At 47.3% G+C, this 23,917-nt stretch overlaps 1 protein-coding gene across 4 annotated transcripts in view; it reads left to right on the top strand.

The window, feature by feature from the left end:
- The window catches only part of Galnt18 (polypeptide N-acetylgalactosaminyltransferase 18), a 322,267-nt gene that overhangs the window by 61,105 nt on the left and 237,245 nt on the right, over positions 1-23,917 (top strand). The window contains exon 1 of one of the 4 annotated variants that reach the window (XM_074041454.1): positions 10,380-11,004. The exons of the other annotated variants lie outside the window; for them this stretch is intronic. The gene's annotated coding sequence lies outside the window, so the exon portion shown is untranslated. Of the gene's footprint in view, positions 1-10,379; positions 11,005-23,917 lie in introns of those variants that run through there. 4 annotated transcript variants of the gene reach the window in all.

Raw genomic sequence — 23,917 nt, 5'->3', positions numbered from 1 at the left:
GTCCCACTTGGGGACATTTCAAGTGGCTGAAAAACAATCAGGGCTGAATCCATTCTTCAATCGAGTTTGACAAATAATCAGCTTCCACATCAAACAGGGGAAATGTTGGCTTCTGTCCATACTCTAGAGCCAGCCATGATCACTAGGTATATCAGTTTTCCTTCATGGTGGTTGGGTGGTCAGTAGAGCCAGCCATCTGGCATGAGAGCACCTTGGCCTTAGAGCTAAGGAACCTGGACTATAATCCCTGTAACCTCAGACACATTGCTTTGTTGCTGTCTCTCTGGGTTTCAGATCCCTCTCTGTAGATTATGGATTCAAAACAACAAAAATTGCAGCTGACAGTTCCTGAACACTTACCATGTATTTGTTCTTTAATACAACTACTAACTCATTTAATCCCCACAACAACCCTGTTAGGTAGATACCATTACCTCCATTTTTCAGATGAAAAAACAGAGGCACAAGGCAATTGAGTAATTATCCCAAAGTCACACCTCTCGGTTTTGGAGTCCATGTTATTATCAATGAGGATACAATAGTTACCACACTTTAAAAAGCCAACATAACCCTTTAAAAAATGAAATCTAACAGACAGCTCCAAAAATAAGGCCGATTTAATGAGAGTCTTTTCACTTAGAGAGGGCTCAGTCTCAAAGACTACTGTTTGGAGGGACCTGGAGACATATCTGTGACATCCTGTAGTTTCTTGAAACAGTGTGACAGCAACTGGACTGTGTTGTCTCCAAGGGCTACCCAGTGCCAGTGTCCTGGTGTCTGGGAAAGGCACAGGGTCTAGCACCAGAGCCTCACTGAATTCCACTGGCTTCCTGTGCAGCCTAATGACATGACATCTCTTCTATTCAATATTCTTGAAATATTTGTTCACCGTTTATTTGTTGGGGACAGGGAGAAATAGACTTTCTATTAATAAAATCTGCACATCTTTTCCTTTATGTCCTTTAGGCTATCACATGCCCTGAACATAACATCTGAAATTATTTGGGATTGTGACAGTTTTCTGTCACTCATAACTGGGTGGCATTAGCTACTCCTTAGCTAAAGATAATGGTAGCTTACATTGACATTTCATAAGATGTTTGTTTTATGCAAATAGTGCTATGTTCTGCCTTCTTCTTTTTAAAATTTCAGCTGACTGATGCTGCCAAGTTCAAGTTAGTGGCAGTGGGCATCATACAAGGTTGGTGGCGTTGTCTGCAGTTGCACAGCACAACTTCCACATGCAAATTGGAAGAACACTCAACAGAGGTAGTAAGCTGGAGCCAGTGAAAAGTTTGGTTTTTATATTAAAAAACATTTTTTTAAACTCAAGGGCATCATCTCATACAGAAGTGAGACTGAATTACTCTTTTCCATTATGTCTATTTCATAATTGCCTGTGAAAATCAGAGTTAACTGGTGCCACGTTGGTGAGTCACTCCAGTGACATTTTTGCAATCTCCATAGCTGAGACTCCAGGCAACCATAAGGGCTGCCACAGATGGAATGTAGGGTGTATATTATATAACTTTAGGGGTAAATTACAATGGAAATGACATCCCCTCAGGTTTTACCACCTGCAAGGCCCTGATGACTGACTCCTTAATTGAGCAATGGAATTTGACCTTCTTTCCTAAATAATAATGGGAACCCTAGGCTTATTTCTGCCCCCACCTCACTGCATGTACTTGGGCAACTAATGCCACTCCTTTCTTTGTCCCCGTTTCCTCCTTTAAAACTAAAGTGTTTATTTAAGGTGACCTCTTAAGTCTCCTTAACTCCAGTAATTGTTTTGCTTTATATGTGATCTTGGTGCTGATGGTCTGTTGATTCCTAGTGTTTGCTTGTGTCTGATCTAGATGATATAGAAATGAGGGAATATGAACCAGAGTAATGTTCAGGTGAGCTTGTGCTGCATTTTCCCAGACCTTAGCCTCTTTTCTCTGGAAATCTTTGGAGAAGAGTCTGTCTCTTTGAGAAAGTGTCCCTTGGTCCAGTAAAGGTGGCATCCCCAGCCAGGCTATGCCATCTGATCAAGACGATTGTCTGAGGAGGTTCTTAGTCTGAGGAAGCTGGAGCCAAGGGAGGCATGTCCTTGTTAGAAGGCTTGCCTGCGCCTTACTGTTCTGGCAATTCCATTAAAGATATGAGGTAAGTCTGGCAGGATGTGTACGTGTGGGTGTGTTAGTTTCCTAGGCTGCCATAACAAAGTGCCACAGAGTGGGTGGCTTAAAACAACAGGAATTTATTCTCTCATCATTCTGGAGGTTACAGGTATGAAATCAGTGTCAGCAGGGTTATGCTCCTGAAGGCTCTAGCAATAATTCTTCCTTGCTACTTGTTAGCTTCTGGTGGGGATGGAATCCCTGGTGTTTCTAAGCTTATAGACCATCACTGAAGTCCCACTTACATCTTCACATGCCATTATCCCTTACGTGTCTTTGCACATCTCTGTGTTTTCTTCTTAGGAGGACATTAGTCACTAGAACAGGGCCCAGCCTAATCCAATGTGACATCATCTTAACTAATTTGAAGACCCTGGCTTCAAAAAATGTCACATTCTGTAGTTTTGGGCAGACCTGAATTTTAGTGGGACACTGTTCAATCTAATAGAGTGGACTTTGTGGACTCCCAGTGTCCAAACAATCCCTGGTGTTATTTTCCCTAGAACTTCTTATGGAATCTACATCTTTACACTCTTTGGACAATGGAGCTGTAGGATGCTTGGAGTCAACTTCTTGACTTCTGTCCTCTCCTCGTGACTCATTAAAGGCCACTGAGATGGATCTGGGGCTATTCACTAGCAAGTTCTTACAGCACCCCGAGTTCATCCAGGGCAGAAGATGCCCTTTTGCATCTTCTTTGATCAGTTTAGGCTTCATTCATTTATTCATCCAAAATAGTCAGAAGAGTCTTCTGTGTGCTGGTCATGTGCTGCTCTAGGGACACTGTGTGACAGTGAATGACAACAAGCTTTTGTCTCAAGCGTTGTCATATAGATATATGTAAGGAAGCAAACATGGTTGTGTAGTGAGCTACAATGCAGTGACAAGGGCTTGGAAGGAGGAAAAGAACCACAGGAAGCTCATGCTTTAGAGAGGGAGGGAAGGGAGGTCCTCACCTTGACCATGACTGTTCAACACTTGACAGAAGATTAGAGTCTGGAATAGGGGTTCCACAATCCAGCTACCAGCTCCAGTCACAGCTGTGGGACCACCAAACCTTTCCCATGGTATGGGGAGCCCTGATAGCCACTTGGGTCCCCACTCCATTACAAATGCCTTCATCATTAGCTGGTGCTGTGGCAGGATCTGCTCTGAACATGATTCTGACAATGAGAATGATACACTTGAACCTTTTAAAGCCCAAAAGGGAAGCATAAGGAGAAAAGAGGGTGGCTCCTGGTGACAAATCAGCATGACTGTGTGACCTTTGTAGAGTAATTTAACTTCCCCAAGCTTCAGTCTCTCCTGTAGAAAATGGGGATCATGTTGGGTACCTCAGCACTGTAGTGAAGATTCAGTGAAGTAAAACTGTCTCATAGCTTGTGCTCACAAGGATTAGTGCCATTCTGTTTACTCATAAAGATCCCTTTTTAAGACAGCCACATTTTGTGGACCAGGCAAGCTTCTGAAACCTGCTTGGATTCATAGAGGGTGCTCAGTAAATGTGCATGCATGGATGTGCATGGTAGCAAACAACTGTTTTTGGAGCTCTCCAGCAGGTTTATGTATATCCAGGGTGAGTTTTCTCCCTGGACCTGCACCAGGACTTGAAAACCAGGACTTGAGGGCCTCTTGGGAGGGCTGGAAAAGTGCTTAAATGTGGTCAAAGCTGCAGAAACTGCCACAGAATGTTGTTGCCAAGCCTGGAACTCAATCTGTTGGAAGTTGTAGGGCATAGGGAATTACTTTGCAGAGAATAACCATTTTCCTTAAGTGAGCAGAGCAGGTTAAAGTCAAAAAGCAGAGTCCAGAAGGGCATAGCACCTCAGACTCGCACTAGGTCCTTGGTTTCAGCCATACACACAAACCCTGCACCTGCCCACTCTTGGGTTGATGCTGTCGTGATCTGATGCTGCTAAGCACTGGAGCATGGATTAAACAAGGTTTGGGGAAGATAAGAAGCTTGTTCCTGGCAAATGTTTACACAGTGTGGGGAAAATGATCTTGAGTTAGATATCCTGAAAGGCGAGGACTCTTCAGCCTGTTGGCAGGCGGAGGGCCTGGGTTTTGGTAACTTGGTTGGCATGAATGGTGGCCATGACCCGGGACATACAGTCAAGTCTGCCTCTGCCCTGCTCTGGGCAGCCAGGGATCCCATAGGGGTTCTTAGCAGGTCTCATCATCCAGAGTCCTTGTTACAAATCCTGATGGATCCAGGTTTCTTAGCATCTTTAGGTCTCAGTCCTTGCTCTGTAGCCTGGCAATAATGATTCATTGGCTTGTTTGTAGGATATAATGCAACCATGAGGCCAAAGTGCTTAGGAAGGTGGCTGCAAGGTGGGTTTGAGGATTATGTTTTCTAACCAGCAGACTGCCCAGGACCAGCCCCCTTTGCTCTTCATCCTTCATTGCCTACACTTCCCAGGTCCCTCACACCCCTGCTGTAGTCCCCAGACTCTGTCAGAAACAGGCCCTGCAGGCCTCAGTTCAGCCATTCCTATCTCTTCTTTAGCACCTTCTATATATACAATGTGTATGGAAAGGTGGATGTGGATAAGTCACATTAGGTGGGCAGCCACACCTCACTCCACACAGCTGCTGAGTGTGCCAGTTCCCAAGGCGTGTTCCACGGAACACTGGTTCTATTCCAGATTCCATGGAATAGAATTCTGTGGACAAATACATTTGACCATCCTCATGGGGAATGACCTGAATGTGGTATATCATCCCTCAGTAACTATGAGGGATTTGTTCCATGACACACCCCCTCTCCCTCCTGTGTGGACATCAAAATCCAAGGATCTCAAGTCCCTTATATAGAATGTTTAGTATTTGTATATAACTTGTACATATCTTCTTGTATACTGCAAGTCATTTCCACACTGCTTCTAACACCCAATCCAATGCAAATGCTTGTGCATACTTGTAATGCTGTATTGTTTAGGGAATAATGACAAAAAGTCTCTTCATCAATTTTGTTTTTATGAATGTTTTGATCCATGGTTTGTTGAATCCTTGGATTGAGAGCTAGGGAATTAAAAAGGCCAATTGTACATTAACTTCAAAGACACCGAATAGTGTCTTTTAAACCATGGTTAGCTTTCAAGGTGTCCCGAATGAATTTGATCACAGATTTGTCTTTCTGCCTCTCTGCCTCATTTTTTCCAACAATTACACCTGCTAACAGCCACTGACTGTGTCTGTCACCGAGGACCTGCTGGAAAACATTCTAGAGACATAAATTATGGTCCCTTTGAGACAATCTAAGCCTCCTGCTCACTGTGACCCCCCACATCTCTCTGTGGCCACCCCCCCATAGTGATGGCATGTTCTCAGTTGCTCAGTGGCAAATTGAAAAGAGGCTGAACTGGGACAAAGAAGAGTTGGCTGACTTGGGAGGCAGTTAAGGAGACATGGACAGCAATGAGTGCTGTGGGGGAGACCACTGCCATGGTTGGAAATGTTGCTGTCACAGCAGGTGCAGCCAGGCAGAGGAGATGAGCTGATGTGGGAAGCGGCCCTCATGTCAGCAGAGGGTGTGTGGACTGCCTGAGAGGACATGGTGCCCACCAGGAGATTGGTTCCACTGGCCTGTAACAGGCAAACCTTTTTGTGGTTGTGTAGTAGTGCACAGGGCTGACTGGGCACAGGGACAGTGGTGATCAATGTATAATTACAACAATGTTTGCCAGGGAGCCGCTCGGTCTCACGTGTCGGCATCTCCAGTGCTCCCTGAGGGATGAGCCCCTGCATTTCTGGACAACATTTGTGGAGTTGCAACCAGAGACATAGCAGGTAACGTTGGCACCCAGTGGTGAGCAACTGAAGCTGAGAAGAAAGTGACACCTAAAGGGAAGGTGGCTTGGAAGGGCGGTCAGGGGGCTGGCAGTGTTTCCTGGGGTGGGGATCTAGACTGGTTGGGGAGCTTAGGGGTTCTCAGTCCTCTCCCCATTTCCTCCCACTAAGGGCTTGTCCATGGATCTCACTATTTCTCTTTCCAGTGAGTTATGAGAGTGTCTCCTGTCCACGAACTGTCCCTCTTATAGTGTCCATGGAGGCAGGACTCTGACTTCGATTCCCTCTGGCCTGTGGGGTCTGGGAGGCCCAGTAGGGTGCTAGTGCTCCTGAACCGGGCAGGGAAGCCTTGCTGGCTGGCAGCGGTTTAGTTCTCAGTCTGGAAGGTAAAGGACACCTAGATGGAACCAGCTTGAAATCCCACAGTTGGCAGGAGGGTTTGCTTAGGGCCCAGCATGGGGACAGAGGAGTGCCCCGGTCAGGGTGGGTAGAGGTATGGTCAAGAAAGGGGAGTGAGCCTAACTCTGGGGCAGTTCTGAACTTGAATGTCTATCAGAGACTGGCTGAAATGTAAATGGCTGGCCCCTACCCCCAGTTTCTGGTTCCAGGGGAGCAGTGGTACCCAGAATTTGCATATCTAACAAGACTCCAGGAACCCCTAACATTGTAGGTCCTGGGTCAGCAGCTTGAGAACTGCTAGTCTAGAGTAAACTTAACCAAGCAAGCAAAGCACAGAGTTGTGTCCTGGGTGAGACTCAGGAAACCCACAGCTGTCCTGCCAGCCTCAAACTGAGGATCTGTCTACAGTGGCCCAGGAGTGTGGGGACATTGGGCATTGAGTCTGGGAGCAGGGCAGAGGCATGGAGATGAGGGCAGCTGTCACCTGGGTGTTTAATAAGGGTGTTTCTTCTCTGAGAAAGACCAACAGAAACATGTAGGGGCTAGAATGTTGGACCACGTGTGGCCAAAGTCTTGTTAAATAAGGGTAAGGGGTCTGTGGGAATTCCTGTGTCCCTAATGACATCACATATTCCTCTAGTTTGGTCCAGATAAGTGCAGTCTATGCAATGCTTACAAGGACCTGGCTCCTGGCTGGGCCCAATGCTTGCTTAATCATAACTATGAGGCTCACTGTGGTTAAGTGACTTGCCCAAGTTCTCACAGGCATCAGGAAGCTTGGCTGGGATGTGAACACCATGCTGTCTATATGCTGTTTTCACGCACTGCACACACATTTGTCATACCTGCTCCCATCAGGCCATGTGTCCAGGTGTTGAGGGTGCTGGGTTAGGTCAAACCAGGGGCTTCCTTGATGGACCACTTGGTCTTCCTGGGAAAATGGAAGCGTAAGTGTGACTTTAATGCAACATGACAAGTGCTTTGTGAATGCCCAAATGAAGAGCTATGGGAGAAGAGGGGGATTCACTGATGTTCTTGGGGCCTGGGCTTCTGCCCACAGTCTGGCCCTGGTGAGTGTGTGGGGTGGTTGACCCTAGCTCTCAAGTGAAACAGCCCAGAAACCCCACCTCCTGGATACAACATGAGCCCCTGGCTGCTGTCTTCTTTTCTTCCCCCCACCTCCCCCAGTGAATACACTCGTCAATGTGTCATTTTTCTTGGTAAAAGTTCTTATTCCATCTCAGGAAATTAGCAGTCACCCACTAGCCCTCCCAGTTGGCTCTCTGCAGTGTTTTCTGCTATGTCTCCCAATCAAGGCCACTGCTTCAATAATCCCAAACTAGTGGAGGGTTGCCAGGGTTCTTGGAGATTTCCAGGCATTGGAATCTGTATCTGCCCTATGACTTCAGGGATGACCTCAGGCCCTGGAGATCCTGGTGGTGGAAGAAAAAGCATGGGGTTGTGAGAAGGCAAGGGAGGCAGTGGTCTTGAATTCCACTGGTTCTTTTCCTGCAGCACAGGGTGGAGAACACTTCTGTGACACGCCTCTGATGCATATGATTAAAAAAAAAATCAGGTTTGGCCTACATATAAATAGATAGCAACTTTATTTAGTTTACTTTTCCTCAGAGAGAAATACAGAACACTGAGCTGACCCACTTAAGAACAAGTTTATTCTTCTTTATATAAATAAAATGAGCTCATTATACTATTTAGAAAGTATTTTGGGTGTATTTACTTTGGGGCTTTTTCTTTGGTGGGGGAGAGGGTGTCTGTATAAAACTTTGTTTTTATGTCCATAGTCACCATTAAAATGTGACTGCTACAGAAAGATATTACTCCATGCGACCCTCCCTCCCCCCGAAAGGTTAAGTCATGCATATGTGTCCTTTCTGTGCATTCTCCCCTCCGTGGGGCTTTTCATGGGAATAATTAAACTTCTACTAGAACACCTATGTGTCTATTTGTCTGACTCCTTTAGAGCTACAGAATTCAAGATGGTAGCCACTGGCTCCCTGTGGCTATTTCAACTAAATGGAATTAAATTAAGTGAAAACTCAGTTCCTCTATTGCACAAGCTGCATTTACAGTGCTCAGTAGCCATGTGGTAATCAGTGACTACTGTGTGGGACTGTGCAGATCTACACATGTCTTTCCCAAAAGTTCTGCTGGACAATGCTACTTTCAAATGTGTAGGCCCATGTACAAGAGAGTCCTGCATCTGGACTCTGAGGAGCCCATGAAACTTTAGAAATGCTTTGTTTCTAACTGATGGGCAATGACAGAGGAGAGAGAGAGAGAGAGAGAGAGAGAGAGACCAGTGGAGATCAGAGAAAAGGAAGGCCTTCAGGGATTTCTCAGCCCCTTCAGGGATTTCTCAGCCCCTGATGATAAAAGGGCTGGCCAAAGCTGCCCATCTCAGGGTGCAAAAGATCAACGTGTTCAGTTGGAAAGCTATGAGAAGACGGTGAGATCACCCTGTACCTTTTCCTGAGAGTGTCAAACGTGGAGGCCCCAGGGGAAGTGATAACATTAACCTGTTCATCTGGGTGACAGGAGCCAAGGGAGGGCCAGTAGCTATCAACATGTTGAGACATGGTACTCTAAGACAGCCTCGGTCAGTGCTCTCAGGGTGCTCATGGCTAAACAATCCCTGCCCTATGTCTTGCCTCCTGGATGCATTGGTTTGTAACACCTTGTGATGCTGGTCCATCCCTTGCTCTCTGGGGTAGTCACTAGAATCTTGCCTTTGAATGAAAGGAACTAAAACCTGCCTTTGCAATGGTATTTGCCACTGTAGATAATGGGAGCCCCTCTATCCTCACAGGTGTCTGTGGCTAGATCAGGATGGCAGGAAGGTAGGCTCTTTGAGAACCACCAGGACAGGCCTTTGACTTTGATTCCCCAGCACTTCTTTCTCCCTCTCCATCCTGTTTCAGAGAAGGTTGAATCAGGAGGAGGCCACAAGCACTGTGTGGACCAGGCCCTACAGAGGATGAGACGGGGAGACAAGACTTAGGGTCCCAGTCTGGGTGGCAGGGTTGTAGTTAGAAAAGTTCAATGCACCTGCACTGTATGCAGCATGGTGGAGGAACTGGGGACAATGGGAAAGAAAAGGTCAGAAAAGCTGCCAGGGGAAACCAGATTAAAGGGTAGAGAAAAACTCAGAGCCAACATGGCCTTTGGCTGTGCCAAGTTCTGACTGATGACTAGGTCAAACACTCCATGTAGATGGGAGAAGACCCTTAATGAGATCTGAGCATGTGGATAAAATGGCTCCACGTCTAGTGTTTGGCACTGAGGCACAGGAAGATGCCTAAAATGCAGACAAAGCCCTTTTATGTCATCTACTGTATCAATTGACAGTAGGTTCCGCAGCAAGTGACAGAAGCCCAGTATTATGGTGCCTTAAGCAAGATAAAAGCCTGCACAGGTTCATGTCCAAGGGTATTTCTCACTTGAATTTAAGAAGTCTGGAATTAAGCCATCAGAAAAAAAGAATGGAAGAGAAGAACTCATCCCTTCTCTTTGTAGATAATTCCTGGAAGTTGTGTGTATCACTTCCTCTTATATCCTGTTGTCCAGATTATAGTCACACAGACACATCTACCTTTAGATGAAGCTGAGAACTATCTGTTTTCTGGGTAGTCATGTACCTAACTATAATATGGATATTTTAATGAACAATCTTTACAATGGCAGCTAATACGAAGTACAGATGTTCCTTGATCCTAAATCAAGTCACACATCCCAATTAAACCCATCATAAGTTGAAAATATCTTGTTAAAAAATGCATTTAACACACCTAACCTATAGAACATCATAGTTTAGTCTAATGTACTTACAGTTGGGTAAAATGTCTAACACAAAGGCTATTTTATAATAAAGTGTTGAATAGCTCATGTGATTTATTGAATACTATATGTAACTTGCAAACCAGATATTTGTTTTGTATTACTATTCCAAGAAAAGATCAACATCTAAAATTGTACTTTTTTTTTTTGGCAGTGTTGGGATTTGAACTCAGAGCCTGGTACTTAGTAGGCAAGTGCTTTACCACTTGAGTCACTCCGCCAGCCCAAAATCCAAAATTGGAAGTATAGTTTTTACTGAAACTATTGCTCTCTTTGCTTCATCATAAAGTTGAAAAGTTGTAAGTTGTGAATTAGGCCTCTTTACATTAGTATGAGTGAGAGCGCAGAGGAAGTCTCCATTGTCCACCAGGAAAACGCCAGACATGATCAGCACAGAAGATTTGTATTTGTGTTGAGTCTCCTGCAGCCAACATGGAGATCCATTTATTGAATTTACAGATGCTGGCTTGGACAGGAGACTTTTAGCATACACAAGTGGAGTCAGTCAACATGGGAAAGTGATAAATTGTTCATGTGTTTACTCTTGTATGCCTGAGGCTCCTTGGAATTCAGAACTTGTCTGGATGTGCAAAGTCATGACTGATGGAGGGCGTGATGGTTCTGTGCACGTAGGCAGGGGACCTTTGCAGGCCTTACCCTGGCAAGTACAGAGGCTCTGGCCCAGGGGTCCAGGAAGGTGAGGATATCAGAGGGAGCAGAAGCTGTGGAAAGGGTCCAGTGAGCAGAAGACTGCCTCTGGACAAATAGGAACTCAAGTTGGACGGAACAGGTTTGTCTCTGTGCTAAAGGTCTTACCAGTGGGTTGGAGAGGTACTTCCTGTGGCCTGGAATGACAGGGGCTGCCCCTACTCTTGGGCTCCTGCCTTCTGTAGTCCCCTAGGGTGTGTGCCAAGCAGCACAAGCAAGGTTGACTGGGAATGTCAGCTGGTGTTCTCTTTGTAGCTGAGCCTTTCAAGTCTTTGGGGATGCAGATGGTGGCCTATTCTGGCTTTATTTGTGCAACCATTGGCTGCTCAGTGTCACATGGTGATTAGAAATGAGGGCATATTTATAGAATCTAGGAAGTAGGAAAGAAAAAAGTCTGCCTGGCATCTCAGTGTCAGGAGGCAGAGCTGTCTGGAGCCTCCAAGTCCCTCCTACCAAAGAACATGGAACTCACAGTCAGAAGACAGGGCCTGGAGGCCTGGCTTGGTGGCTTGGTTACCTCCCTGCTGAGCATCTTGGGCAGTTCTGGTAGAGGGAACAGCACATGAACATACGAATGACAATGGAATATTCCAGGAATGGGAGACAGCATGTGAGGCAGGACGAGAGGCCAGAGGGCTGTGTAGGACTTTGACTGCCATGCCAAGAAATTGAACTTGTGGAGAGGGCAAAAGGGAGCCTCTCTGAATAAATTTTAGGTTAGGGGAGTGTAATAGTCTTATTTTCATCACCATAATGAAATACCTGCAACAGACTACACAAACATACACCCACACCCACACCCACACACACAGACACACACAGACACACACACACACACCACACACACACACAGGTTGATTTTGGCTCACAGTTCTGAGGTTTATGTCCAAGAACAGGCACTCCATTTTGCCTTATGTGAGAATTGAGGAGGGCAAGCAGTCACATTTTGAGCCAGGAACAGAGAAAGATGGGCAGGGTCTCAAATCCCTTTTGCAATCATACCTCTAGTGACCTAAGTTTTACTCCTAATGGTCTCCGAGGAGACCCCATCTCTTAAAGGTCCACGGTTCCTCCCAGTAGCACCACCCTGTAGAAGACTCACGTGAAGCAGAGCAGATGGGATAAGATCAGAGCTGTGTTTATACTGCGCCCCTGGGAGGATGGGGTACAGGGAGTGTGAAGATTTGGGGTGGATCTAGGAGATCTGCTCAGACCCTAAGAATCATGGTGTCAGGGACTCCTGCAGGACCTTCCTTGGACAAACAAGTCCTTGTGTCATGTGGAGCAGGTATGTTTTAACTTTCCATGCTTTTCCTGATGGTCTTTGAGAGGTGCTTCCCTGCAGACTGGGATGGCAGGCTACCTGCCTTGGCCTATGGCAAGGAGGCATGACCTGAGCTGTGTGCACTGCCAGAGGCTTGGAAAGAGCCCTAGGCCTTCAGGCTGAATAGCCCCTGCTGAGAGGAGTACCTCAAGTGTCCTGTCCCCTGGGCCTCATTATCTGCTGCTGACTTTGAAGGTTCATTGCATTGTTTACTGTCTGGAGGCCTCAACTGAGCCTAAAATGCAACAAGGTAGGCCAGAAGCCTCTCTATATTGCTCACCCTTCACTCCTGCCTTCAGAAAAGAGGTCTCACCAGAGCTAGGAGAGGCTAGAGGACCCGGTCCTGCCCATAGTAGGCAAAGGTACTCACACATTAGACCTCATTTCAACATCAGTATCATTTGTTGTGCACCTGCCATGTTCAAGCACAGGGCTAAGTACCCTGTATGTTTCTCATTTCATTCTCACAGTAGCTCTTTGACACAGGCATTGTGATTCTCATCTATTCCTATTAGTCAGTTAGAAGTAGAGGCCAGGCTTCCCTTGTATTTGAAAATGTCTAGTCAGGCTATCTGCCTCCCAGGGAGGCACCATCCTTCTGTCTGTCCATCCACTACCCACCCATCTACCCATCCATCCATCCATCCACCCACTTATCCATCTGATCTGAAGTTTCTCTGAGTATCTGCTCTGCGCTAGGCCCTCCAAGGAATTCACAAGTTGGAGGGATAAGGACCCCAGAAGAAGCAATTAATATTCAGGGTACCTATTGCAGTAAACGCTGGCCTGTTCGGGGAAGAGGTATGTTTGTATGCCCCAGGTCCAAGGGTTTGGGGAAGTTGGGCAGTAGGTAATGTCAGGCAGCTTGGCTTGTCCTAGATTGTGAAAGGCTTTGAGGCCAAGGCAAGCGTTGGGATTTATCCAGTGGGATGTTGGGACCTTCACACCTTTAAGGCATTGCAGTGTCAGATTTTGGTTTGTGTTGGCTAACTCCAGAGAAAGGGTTGTAGGTTCAGAGATGATGGGTGCTGGAGATTGTCACCAAGAGAACAGGCTTGGGATGAGAAGATGGGGACCAGGGGTGAGGGTGGTGTGGACCGGGTTGGGACTGAAAGCGTAAGTCAGATGCAGAGAGAGTGAAGAGCCAGAAGCAGTAGAACCTGACATCTGAGGGAGAGGGAGATATGGAGTCTGGGTACCTTGGCTCTTGTCTGGCTCACAGGTGGGTGGAGGTGGAGGTGGTGTTTCTTACGGCATATGGGTGTGGCTGGTCACCTCCCTGTGCAGTCCATTTTCCAAATATGGAGGGAGTTCAAGGGCAGCTAAAGCAACTGCCTCACTTTTGGGGTTGAGCTTTCTTAGGGGTGTCAAGGCTCAGAGTATGAGCCACACACCTAGGAAGGCAGTCCACTCTGGAAGCCTGGCTGAGGGGCTGGGGATAAGGGGACCCAATTCTGCTTGTTGACCAATGTTCTGCAGCTGAGGCATTCCCCTGGGGACTTGGCTTCCAGAGCAGCGAGCTCTGCTTTCCTAAGTGCTGTGATGTGCTTCCTCCCACCTCTTGCCTTGCAGGCCAGCTGATACAGAGGTGCTTGTCACTTTCACATGCACAAACCGTAAACCCTTTGAGATCCAGGCCTCTCCTTGGGCACTGCATATCTGCAGGTAGCTGAGGGCGATGCCTAATTTGAAATGCCACACCGCAGGCAGCCCCTCTCCAGCCTCTGTCCCTTCCCCTTGGCTTGGCTGTCCCCTGAGGGATGGACTGACCTTTACACATGCACTGTAGCTGCTAAAACCTCTTTTGATTAGAAAATGTTTCTTATCAGAGGCTGTTTAATCCTATGGGGACTACAGTTCAGGGCTGTGGAGGACCATCTCCCAACAGGTGACTTTTTCCATAGAGGGTACCCCGATAAACTAGAATTTTAATGAGTGTGCCATGGGTACACTGCACACACAACATTGCATATCCCAATGAGGCCTGCACACATGCCACACGTCTGGGGGAAGGCATATATACACATGACTTCCCATGCACATATGGGATGGATTTTCCATCAGTGGGTTTGGCTGCCAGCTCCTCCAGGGACCATAGGGAAGGAGCCCTTCTTCCCTAAATCTTTTCTTGCTAGCAGGATATCTGTACTTCTCCTGCCCTTCCAGCCAAGGCTGCCTTTAGTTGCTATTTTTCCATTTGATTGCTCTTCACCTTGATAAAAGAATTTTCAGTTACTTAGAGTCTCTGGACCTCAGTTTTCTCATCTGCAATATGGGTCCAGTAACAGACTTCTTCCATAGCCCCGGATTGATCTTTCTGAGTGTGAAGCAGGGATGGGTACTTGAGGAAAAGTAAGTTTCCTGTGTGGGAGCGAGGTCCTGAGTTAACCTGCCAGGTGATTCCCATAGGGTGCACACCTGTTTGGAACTGTGACACTAAAGTTTTTGCTCTTTGAGGGCAGGAGCCATGTCTGTGTGTCCTCACACTGTACCTCAGTGCCTAGCACAGCTCTGGCACATTTCCAGTGCTAAGTTTTTGGTGAAATAGAAAAATGATTATGTGACTTAATGCTTCCAAAGCACTTAGCATAATTCCTGGCTCAGAACAAGACCTTCAGAGCCATCAAGGTGCTTCGTGATTAATAATAGAAGATGTATCTGAATATAAAACAGCAGTACATCATACCTGGCTCACAGAGCACAAGTCCTCTACCTGCCCACGCATACACCACCGCATGGATTAAAGGTAGGTCTTCAGTTTCCATCTCAAGGCGCCTAGTTTTCATTGAGGCTGACAACTGAGAGCCAGGCCTAATTCAGGGCCTCACCCCATTCCAAACAGCAGGGACCTGGACTACTATTCACGGAGTCCTGGGGTCCTGGTTGGTTCCACCTGCCATCTGTTTCTTGTCTTTGGAGGGGCACCACACCCACCATCCTTCAGTGCACAAGAAAGCCTCTTGCTCACATTCCAGGGCCCAGCGATCAATTTTTCTTAAGTACATAGTCAAGCAGGATCGAGCCCTGGGCTGGCTTCTTATGGTTCCAGTCTTCTTGGCTTGGGTCTGGTGAGAGGAAGAGGCATTTAGGAAAGGCCTTCCCTGTCTGGGGAAGAGCAGGTGCTGCCACAGTGCCAAGGAGGAAGAGGAGCGATGCTGCCTTTGCTCACTTGGTGCTGCACGTTGGCTGGAGTCATATCACAGAGCCAGAGGGGAGGAGTCTATGATCTCACCTGGGTCCTCACTTTGCAGATGCAAAAGCCTGGGATCTAGAGATGGAATGTGTTCCAGGACCTCTGGTGGCTTGGGGAGGGGCAAAGGCTCCAGTGTGTTTGATGCTGGAGTCTGGAGCCCACCATTCCGTCACTAACTCCTTGCTCCATCTCCCTGCCCCCTTCCACAGACCCCCACCTCAGAGGGGGAGGACTTCAGCAGCCCTTGGTGAGTGATACCCTGGGCAGAGGCCAGGCTCCCAGAGGGTGGCAAGTGCAACAGGGATAAGGTAGCAGAGAGGAACATTCCTGAACTGAAAGTAATGGCATGCCCAGATATGAAGTGCAGAGAAGTCCAAAGTCCTCACTGAGTCCCATTGCCTCACCACACCCCTGCATCTTCAGTCAACTAGGAAGCTGGGCACAGGGCTGGGGGCTGAGATGTCCCATTAGAAGATTCTGTCGTGATGAAGGTAAGATGGTGAGCAGTTACGCCACAAATTCCACTTACCCCTCAATGATCCGCTTAGAGGGTTCACACCCAACAACGCATAGTCATCACAAACCGCCTTCCTGAGATGCAGATTTTAGAAATATCCAAGGTACAGTAGCTACTTGGGCAGAGCTTATTGTATTGTTCTCTAAATGGCAGAGGCAGCACCTCCTTAATAATGGTAACCAACCTTACCTAAGCTCTAACCCCACACCTGACCCTTCCACTATGATGTTCTTAGTGTTCAGAGCAACCTTGCAATTTACTACTGTCCCTCCATTTAACACTGGAAAGTGGATGCTCAGAGTGATGAAGAAAGTTGACCAAGGCCACACAACTAGAATAGCAGAGGTAGGATTTGAACCCAAGCTGCTTAACTCCATTGTCGGTCCTGTACAAATCTCTTAGCAAATCAGATGCATGTTATATGGCCAATGTGGAGTAGGAGATTTTCTCATCCATTTTCTGTAACAGACAATCCAGTGTGTAAAGAGACAGCATCACCATCATCCGCCTTTCTGCGAATTTCTGTTTGGGTCCCCCAAGACCTGCTGTCTGTCACACATTTCTCTTGAGACTAATGTGTTTCCGTGATCAGAGTCACCTAGAGATGATAGTGTTCCATTCAGTGATTGTCCAGGACACGCTTGTGAAATCTATGTCATAGGCAAGGTGATAGGAAAGTCATAAAGTGTCATCCCAAAATCTCAGAGAAGACCAAGGGACACTAACAGGGCTGATCAGAGATCAGTTTTCGGGTCCTAAGTGTGTTCTAATTATAGGATCCCCTCAGTGTTGTCTCAAACTGCTAACCTGATTTTATAATCCCCAAATTTCTAACCAAACTTAGTAATTAAAGGGGGGAACATCAGTGTCTTGACCCAGCCAGCCATCATGCTCAGCTCTATGAGTACTTCAAACTCACAATGTGTGTGTGGACAAAGCAAAACAAACCACCCAGGGGCCCTAAGCTCGCTATTGTCCTAGCACCAGGGATGTAGGAGTTGGAAGTTCCCATAGTAACGAGGAAGAGAAACAATTATCCCCGCACCTTCTAAGGCCCTTCGCCAAGGTTACAAGGACACAGTCTAAGCCTTTGAGAAGACGACTTGCTAAGGAGACAGAACTGTCTCTGTCTTGAAAATGTTGACATGGAGGTGGAAAAGAGTTTTTAGAACCACAAAATATGTTTAGAATAATCTACTCTAACCCCTTCAGTTTCCAGAGAAAAGAAAGTGAGACCAGAGAGAGAGAGAGGTTAAGGACCTTGTCCAAGGTGACCCCTCTGTCCAGGGACTGGCCTTTAAAGTCTGCTTCCCTGTCCGGTACCTTTCCCTTCTGTGCCTCTCTCCTGTGGTTGGCACTGACAATACAGGTGCCTTTTACCTCTACAAGATTCTGTGTCTCACATTGTGCAAAGCAACTTCCAGTTTTCCACTGGTTTCCTTTGTAATCTAAGAGCTCCTCTTCGATTTGGATTGATCTTTTGGCAGCACTTCCTGTTCTTTGGGGCTGAGGTTTGGTTTGGTTTGGTTTTACATCCTGAGACCCAGCCGCAGCCTTTCTTCCAGCAATGTCTTTGACAAACTTGAGCAGTTGAGATGGATTCATTAGTTCATGGGTGGGTCGCTGGGGAGACTGGAACCTCTCTCAGCCTCCTTGGGGGGTAGCTTCCCTCTGTGATACCAGCACTGTGGCTTGTTGGCTCTTTCCTGACCAAAGCTGAGCCCTCCAGGGCCTTCTGTAGGTGGGCATGAAGCTCCTGAATTCAGGGATGTGTCTATACCTGCCTCAGTTGTGGCTTTTCCTGCAGGAGGTAGTAAGCAGCGAGACTATCAGGACAGCTTTCTGGAGGAGTGGCCGGGCCATGGTACGGCCTCCTGCCCACTCCTCAGGAGTTGCCGCTAGGCATGACTTCAGCTTTGGACTCACATAGAAAGTTCCAGGAGGGGATGTTCTGAGCATCTCTGTTCTAGAGGCTTGCTGCAGGACAAAGGTAAAGGGAAGAGCAGGGAGGAAGGAGATGAAGCCACACTAGGCAGAGAGCATCACTTAATCTCAAACCCTTGGTAGGGAACATTAGACATCACATCTGATGTCACATGTTCCGGATGGATTTATTCTCAACCCTGGCCTGTTCCAGAGCAGGTGCACAGTTCCTGTTTGTTGAATGACTGAATTCATTCATTCAGCATCTATTAAGTGCCAGCCCCCATTGGAATGGGACAGTCAGGGCCCTGCTCTGGGGAAGCATACATGCTGGGGCTAAGTAAACAGGGGGGCTCATGACCCACAGAGCTTTCTGGTATGAAAATGGGGGTATCTTGGCCAGTGAAGGAGCCCCAGAATTTCTGGGGTAGGTGATCATGTTGTGCTGTCCAGATGAGGACTATAACTGTGAAACTGAAGATAGCTACAGCAGGAATAAGGAAGGAAGATCAGCAAGCCTGCCATGTGCTGGCCCTGGGCCAGGTGCATTATCCCCTTTCACAGTCTAGGTAACCAGAGCTTGGAGCCAGTGATCAGCCTGCCCCAGGCATACATCTTGGAAGTGAGGACCAGGCTGCCTCTTAGGCAGCCAGATGCTATTCTATCTATAGAGGGGAGCAGAGATGAGGCCCCAAAAGGAACAGTGCAGGTTCTGGGACTGTCAAGTTATTCTTTCCAGCAATAAACTGTTTGCCTCAGTTGCTGAGATCAGAAGAAGCTTGTGACACACTTTTATAACCTGCAGGCCCTGCCCTGGCTAAGCTGGTATCAGCCCAGTGTATTGGCTGGTGTTGGCACAGGGGGCAGGGCCCCTGGGGGATCAGCTGAAATGAACTTGCATCATGAAGAGCAGCCTGGCTCTGACTACCTATCCTTGGTCCTCCTTGCCTAGTAGGCTTCCTAGCTCCAGCCACGGCCCTGGGGATGGTGGTGGCAGCCTTGGCCTGAGAGCCCGAGTGGTCAAGGTGGTTGGTTGGGTATGAAATCCACTTCTCCTATCCAAGTACTAACCAGGCCCGACCCTGCTTAGCTTCCGAGATCAGACAAGATCGGGCGTGTTCAGGGAGGTATGGCCGTAGACTGAAATCTACTTTTCTATTTGCCTCTTGTGTAGCCCTGACTGGTCACCCAAAGTCCCCATGCTTGAATTTTACCATCAGCCAGATAAGATCAATAATGTAACTCTAATACAGGGGGCTGATGAAAATGAACACAAAAAAGATTGGTAAGACACTCAGCACAGTGTCTAGCATGCATGTAGCAAATGCTCAATAATCAGTAGTTATTGTTATTATATTATGTTAATATCATATTAAACTTGGCTGTTGAGCTGGGCTAGTCTGTAATTCACACTTTCTACTGGTGGCTGAGTCATATTTCCCAAGGTGTACGGTACACAGATTCTGACAGAAAATAGACCTGTCAGATTTTTATGGCAGAGAGTTCCAAACTCTATGCTCATCAGAACACCTGCGGAGTGTGTTACAAATCTAGGTTTTTGGGTTACACCTCCTTCCATTCTGTCTTCCCTCCCCAGACATTGTGATTCATGGGGCTGGGGTGAGGTCCTGAATCAGGTTTAATCAAATCAGCATTTTTAATCCTGAGATAGTTCTATTGCAGGAAGTCAAAGGTCTGGGTTTCAGAAGCACCAGTTTACTACCTGCTTCCTCCATACTCGGCAGCTTGGTGGACAGCTCTCCTCCACTGCTGGGCTATTTCTGTAATCACCTAGAGCCCTTGTCTTGAATTAGGCTCCTGTCCCTAGGCCCCAACCCTGGAGACATTTGGACAAATCCTTTCTCCTCAGCTCCCTGTCTAGACACCACGCAGACCTGCAAATGCTTTTCTTTTTATAAAATGTGATTGCCTGTCTCCTGGTGACCACATTTCTTAAATTCTCCTAAGAAACATGGTGAAATAAAGGACTATTTTTCTGGTTTGTGAATTCATCTTCAAAGTCTTTCAAAGGTACAGCAATATATTTATCTGTGTTTGAGTACTGAATGAATTTCTAGCAAGTGTGGGGTAGGGTAGTACAGAGGTTAAAAAATACAGACTTTGATTCACAGCTCCTCCCATAACTGACTGTGTGAACTTGAACAAGTTATGTAAGGTCTCTGTGCTCAGTTTCCTCATCTTTCGATTGGGACTAACAGCAGATCCCCTAGAGTGGTTAGGGATTAGCACAGTAAATATTGGTGAAGTATTCATGTAATGCCTGACTCATAGGGAGCTATGTATTTGTGTTTTATGTAAAACACAAAAGCAGATTGTCCTCACTAGAGAGTAAACTGTCACTGTGGGAGATGGGCAGGACAGTTCCAGGGAGCACAGGACACCTATACACATTCAGTTAACCTAATAAGAATTGTAGGTAATGGTGTTCACTGGCTTCAGCCAAGCTCTGTCCTTGCCTGCCTTGAAGCACAGTTTAGCGACCATCCAGTCCTCATTTTGTCACAGCAGGAACAACCAAGCCATGATAACAGTGGGGGAAGATTATCTATGAGGACCACATTGAAACTAAATATTATATTAAATGACTCTTTTAGGCCTTTTCTTTGGAGAACCATTCCAGTTGGGGTCTAAGTGGCATGCAGTGAATTTTTTTCTATTTCAATGTTCATTTCCAAGATACGGAGTTGCTGCTGAAGGTGTTGGCTGGTTTCCTTCACCAAAGCTGTTGAGGAAGGACCTAATCCGAAAGGCAGGAATATTCAGAAGTGTTCAATCAGATCCTTAGTGATGTTGAAAGATAAGAGGTGGGCAGTTCCATTCCCCCAGCCACTCACCTTCCCCTGCCAGGCCAGGGCCCAAGTCACCGGAGGGACAGGATAGCAACATGGCTTAGCATTTGGCCAGAGACAGACCTGGCTGATGTCCTTGCCTGGCACCTGTTGGCCGTGTGATCTTGGGAACTTTGCTAAGCAGTACACTCCTCTTCTGTAACACACAGATAACCATAGCACCTGTGTCACTGAGCTGTTGGATTGAGTTCAGCTAAGCAAGGCATAGACGATGCCTAGAACTCAATAATTGAGAGTTTTCTCTGATATTATTGTTGAGTGGTATTTTCCATGTGTCCAAGGCAGCCCAAGGTCTTGATAATTCAGGTCTTTTCCTGTATTGGTTCCTTAAATGCATACTCAGGCATAGCTGGATGCAGAACATAGATTGAAAGAATAGCTTGATTAGGGCCACACATGAATTACTGTGTGTGTGTCTGGATGGGAAATGGATGGGGCCTGTTCTCCTGGTGCAGGAACCTCCCTCTGAAAGGCCAAGGCCCTGTGATTTCACATTCCTCCTCTGAGTGCTCCAGAGGCCACTGCAGGAAGTGAAGGGACAGGCAGGGAAGCACGTATTAGCCAGCAGGCCACAGCAAGTTCCCAGGGAGCAGGAAAGAACCTGGTATGCAATAGTCTCCAGTTTATATGTAGAGGGAAGAGGGAGGCCTGACAGGAAATACACTTCACGACAAAGCTGTGAGGTGGATCTGGTTATGGTGTTGCCTATGGGTAGTGACAGCACTTTTTTGGAGGAAGTCACAGGGGACACAAGTGGGCAGGCAGACCTAGAAGGGAGGCTGTGGTCTCAGTTCAGCAAGTGATAATCTTCAGAAGGCCTGGCCTTGGCAACTGAGCCAGCCATTAGGCCAGGGCCAGGGCAGACTCTGCCTCCTAGAAAAGAGCAGGCATGAGCTTGGGAGCCCAGCTTAGAAAGGAGTTATATGGCTACAATGCTGGAACTTGGCTCCAGGGAACACAACGGCAGCACAGGAAGAAAATGACAGGAGATCACATCTCCTACCTTATTACATGCTCCAAGCCACACTCTCTCAAATGACCTTCAGACTAACCTAGTGAAAAATGCTTGATCACCACCATGTTCCCAGTGAGTACTCATTAAGCTAGACAACTTGCCCAGTGTTCCAGAGATGCTCAGTGGCTGAGCCAAGGACCATCCAGTTGGTTTGCTCAGAGTCTCCCGCTCTTATCTATGGTGCTGGCTGGAGTGCCCTGATCTCCAGCTGGCCAGGGGCCAGGGGCTGCTTATCAACAACTGTTCGTGCTCGATCTTTGGTAGTATATAAAGAAACCCTACCCTGTGGGCTGAGAGCCACATAGATACTCAATTGGGACTTTCAAAGGAATCTGATGGGGCTTAAATTTTCCTTAATTTAAAGATTAAGAAATAAAGGTTGAAAAGGTTTATAGCCTTGTTCATTCAACAAGACAGTAGTGATATCAGGGCCTGGACCAGCCACGTGTCCCCACAGCATAGAGCTCCAGTGCCATTCAGTCAGTGAGGGAAGATTTCTTGTGCATAAGGAACGCAATTACAGAATCAGGCATGTGGAGGCCACCAGCATATGTCACAGGACAGGTGGCAGGAGCAGCTTGTATCTGCAGTTGCGTTTGTAAACACAGCATGGAGAATACCAAGAAGCCAGCGAGGATCGCACAGGTTCCACTTGTCTGATAATTAGAATGAGGGAAATGCTAGTGGGAAAGAAATCATATTGGGGATGAAGTGGAAATCTTCAAGTGACACAGAAGGGCAGCTGCTCTGGCAATCTTGTGTCCTAGGTGAGGATGAACCTGGACCTCAAAGGATGTGTTCATGAATTTGGCTGGGCCATGGCTTCCTTATCTGTCTTCCTGACTGGCTGAGCATCTAAAGGACAAGACTGTGTCACATTCATTGTTGCACCAGCAGAACCAGCACAGGGTCTGGGTGGAGTCTGTATTCGATAAGTGTTGGTTGAATGACTGGTTGATTGGATGATGGAAAACCATTAGTCAAGACCAGAGGGCTGGTGGGTACTCTTTCCTTCTTCCATATCGCATCCACCCCAGGTTCAAACTCCCCCATTAGAAGGCCGTGGAAGATCCCACAGTCAACATCTATTTTTTTGAACATTAGCCTCCCTTCCGAGCCATCACCTTGGTGATAGGAGTCACTGTTGGAGTTTTTTGACTGTGGTCAAAGGTCTGGACCAGCTGGTGATGGCTGGGGGTCTGGATGCTTTTCAGGTTGCCCAGTTCAAGTTCTTGGCCTCATCACTTTCCATCTATGTGAAATTCAGCAAGTCACCTGATATCTCTAAGTCTGTTTCCTTCTCTGTAAAATAAAGGTAACGGGCAGTGATAGGACTGAGTGAGCCAGACAGTGCTGGCACCTAGTAAGGGCTCAGTCCATGTTAGGTCTTTGTGCTGTTGCTCCCTGAGGGGCCTGTGAGAGGCCTTGTCTCTCCCTGCTCCATCTGCTAGGCAGACGTAAACAGGCAGTGGCTGTGTGCCCAAGTTGCCTTTGTTTAGGAGCACAAAGGAGAGCAGGAGATAATGAGGCAGAGAGGAGAAGAGTCTATTAGGACTGGCACCAGAGAAATGCTGGATCCACAGAGGCACACCACGGCAAGCCCACGATTGGATAACATTTCCATTCTGTTTCCTTCATCCATAACTTAGTTATTTAAAGTGCAGGAAACAAGCCAGAATAGGCTTTTCTGTCTGTACAAATGAGGTTTATAAATAGCTGCTTGAGAGGAGTAGCGTAGGAGGCAGCGTGGAGAGATGGGGTACCCACGATGAGCCCTGACTCAGTGCGTGGGGCGCGGCTCGTGCTCATCTGGAGTTTTCCAAGCACCTGTCTCTACGGGAACCATGCCTCACTGAGTAGCTCCTCGGGGAGACCTGTGAGCCTCGGCTTTGGACAAAGAGTACTGTGGCCTTTGGACAAGCTTGGAGGGCATCAGTTATCACACGGCATAGCAAGGATGGCAGCATTTGGAGCAGGGCAGACTGGCTTCATCCCTTCCCAGCTGTGTGACTGTTGGCAAGCTGGCTGGGCTTCAGTGTTCCTCTGCACCCTGCAGAACTGATGCATTACTGATAGGGTTGTCGTGAGGATGGAACTGTCTTGTTTTGAGGAAGCTTTACAGGAGTTCAGAGTCAGCTTTGGGCAAGACAGGC

The sequence above is a fragment of the Castor canadensis genome, chromosome 1 (assembly GCF_047511655.1).
Source record: "Castor canadensis chromosome 1, mCasCan1.hap1v2, whole genome shotgun sequence".
In the NCBI taxonomy this organism is placed as follows: domain Eukaryota; kingdom Metazoa; phylum Chordata; class Mammalia; order Rodentia; family Castoridae; genus Castor; species Castor canadensis.
The sequence above is the reverse complement of the archived record's forward strand: the minus strand, read 5'-3'. Positions and strand labels throughout refer to the sequence as shown.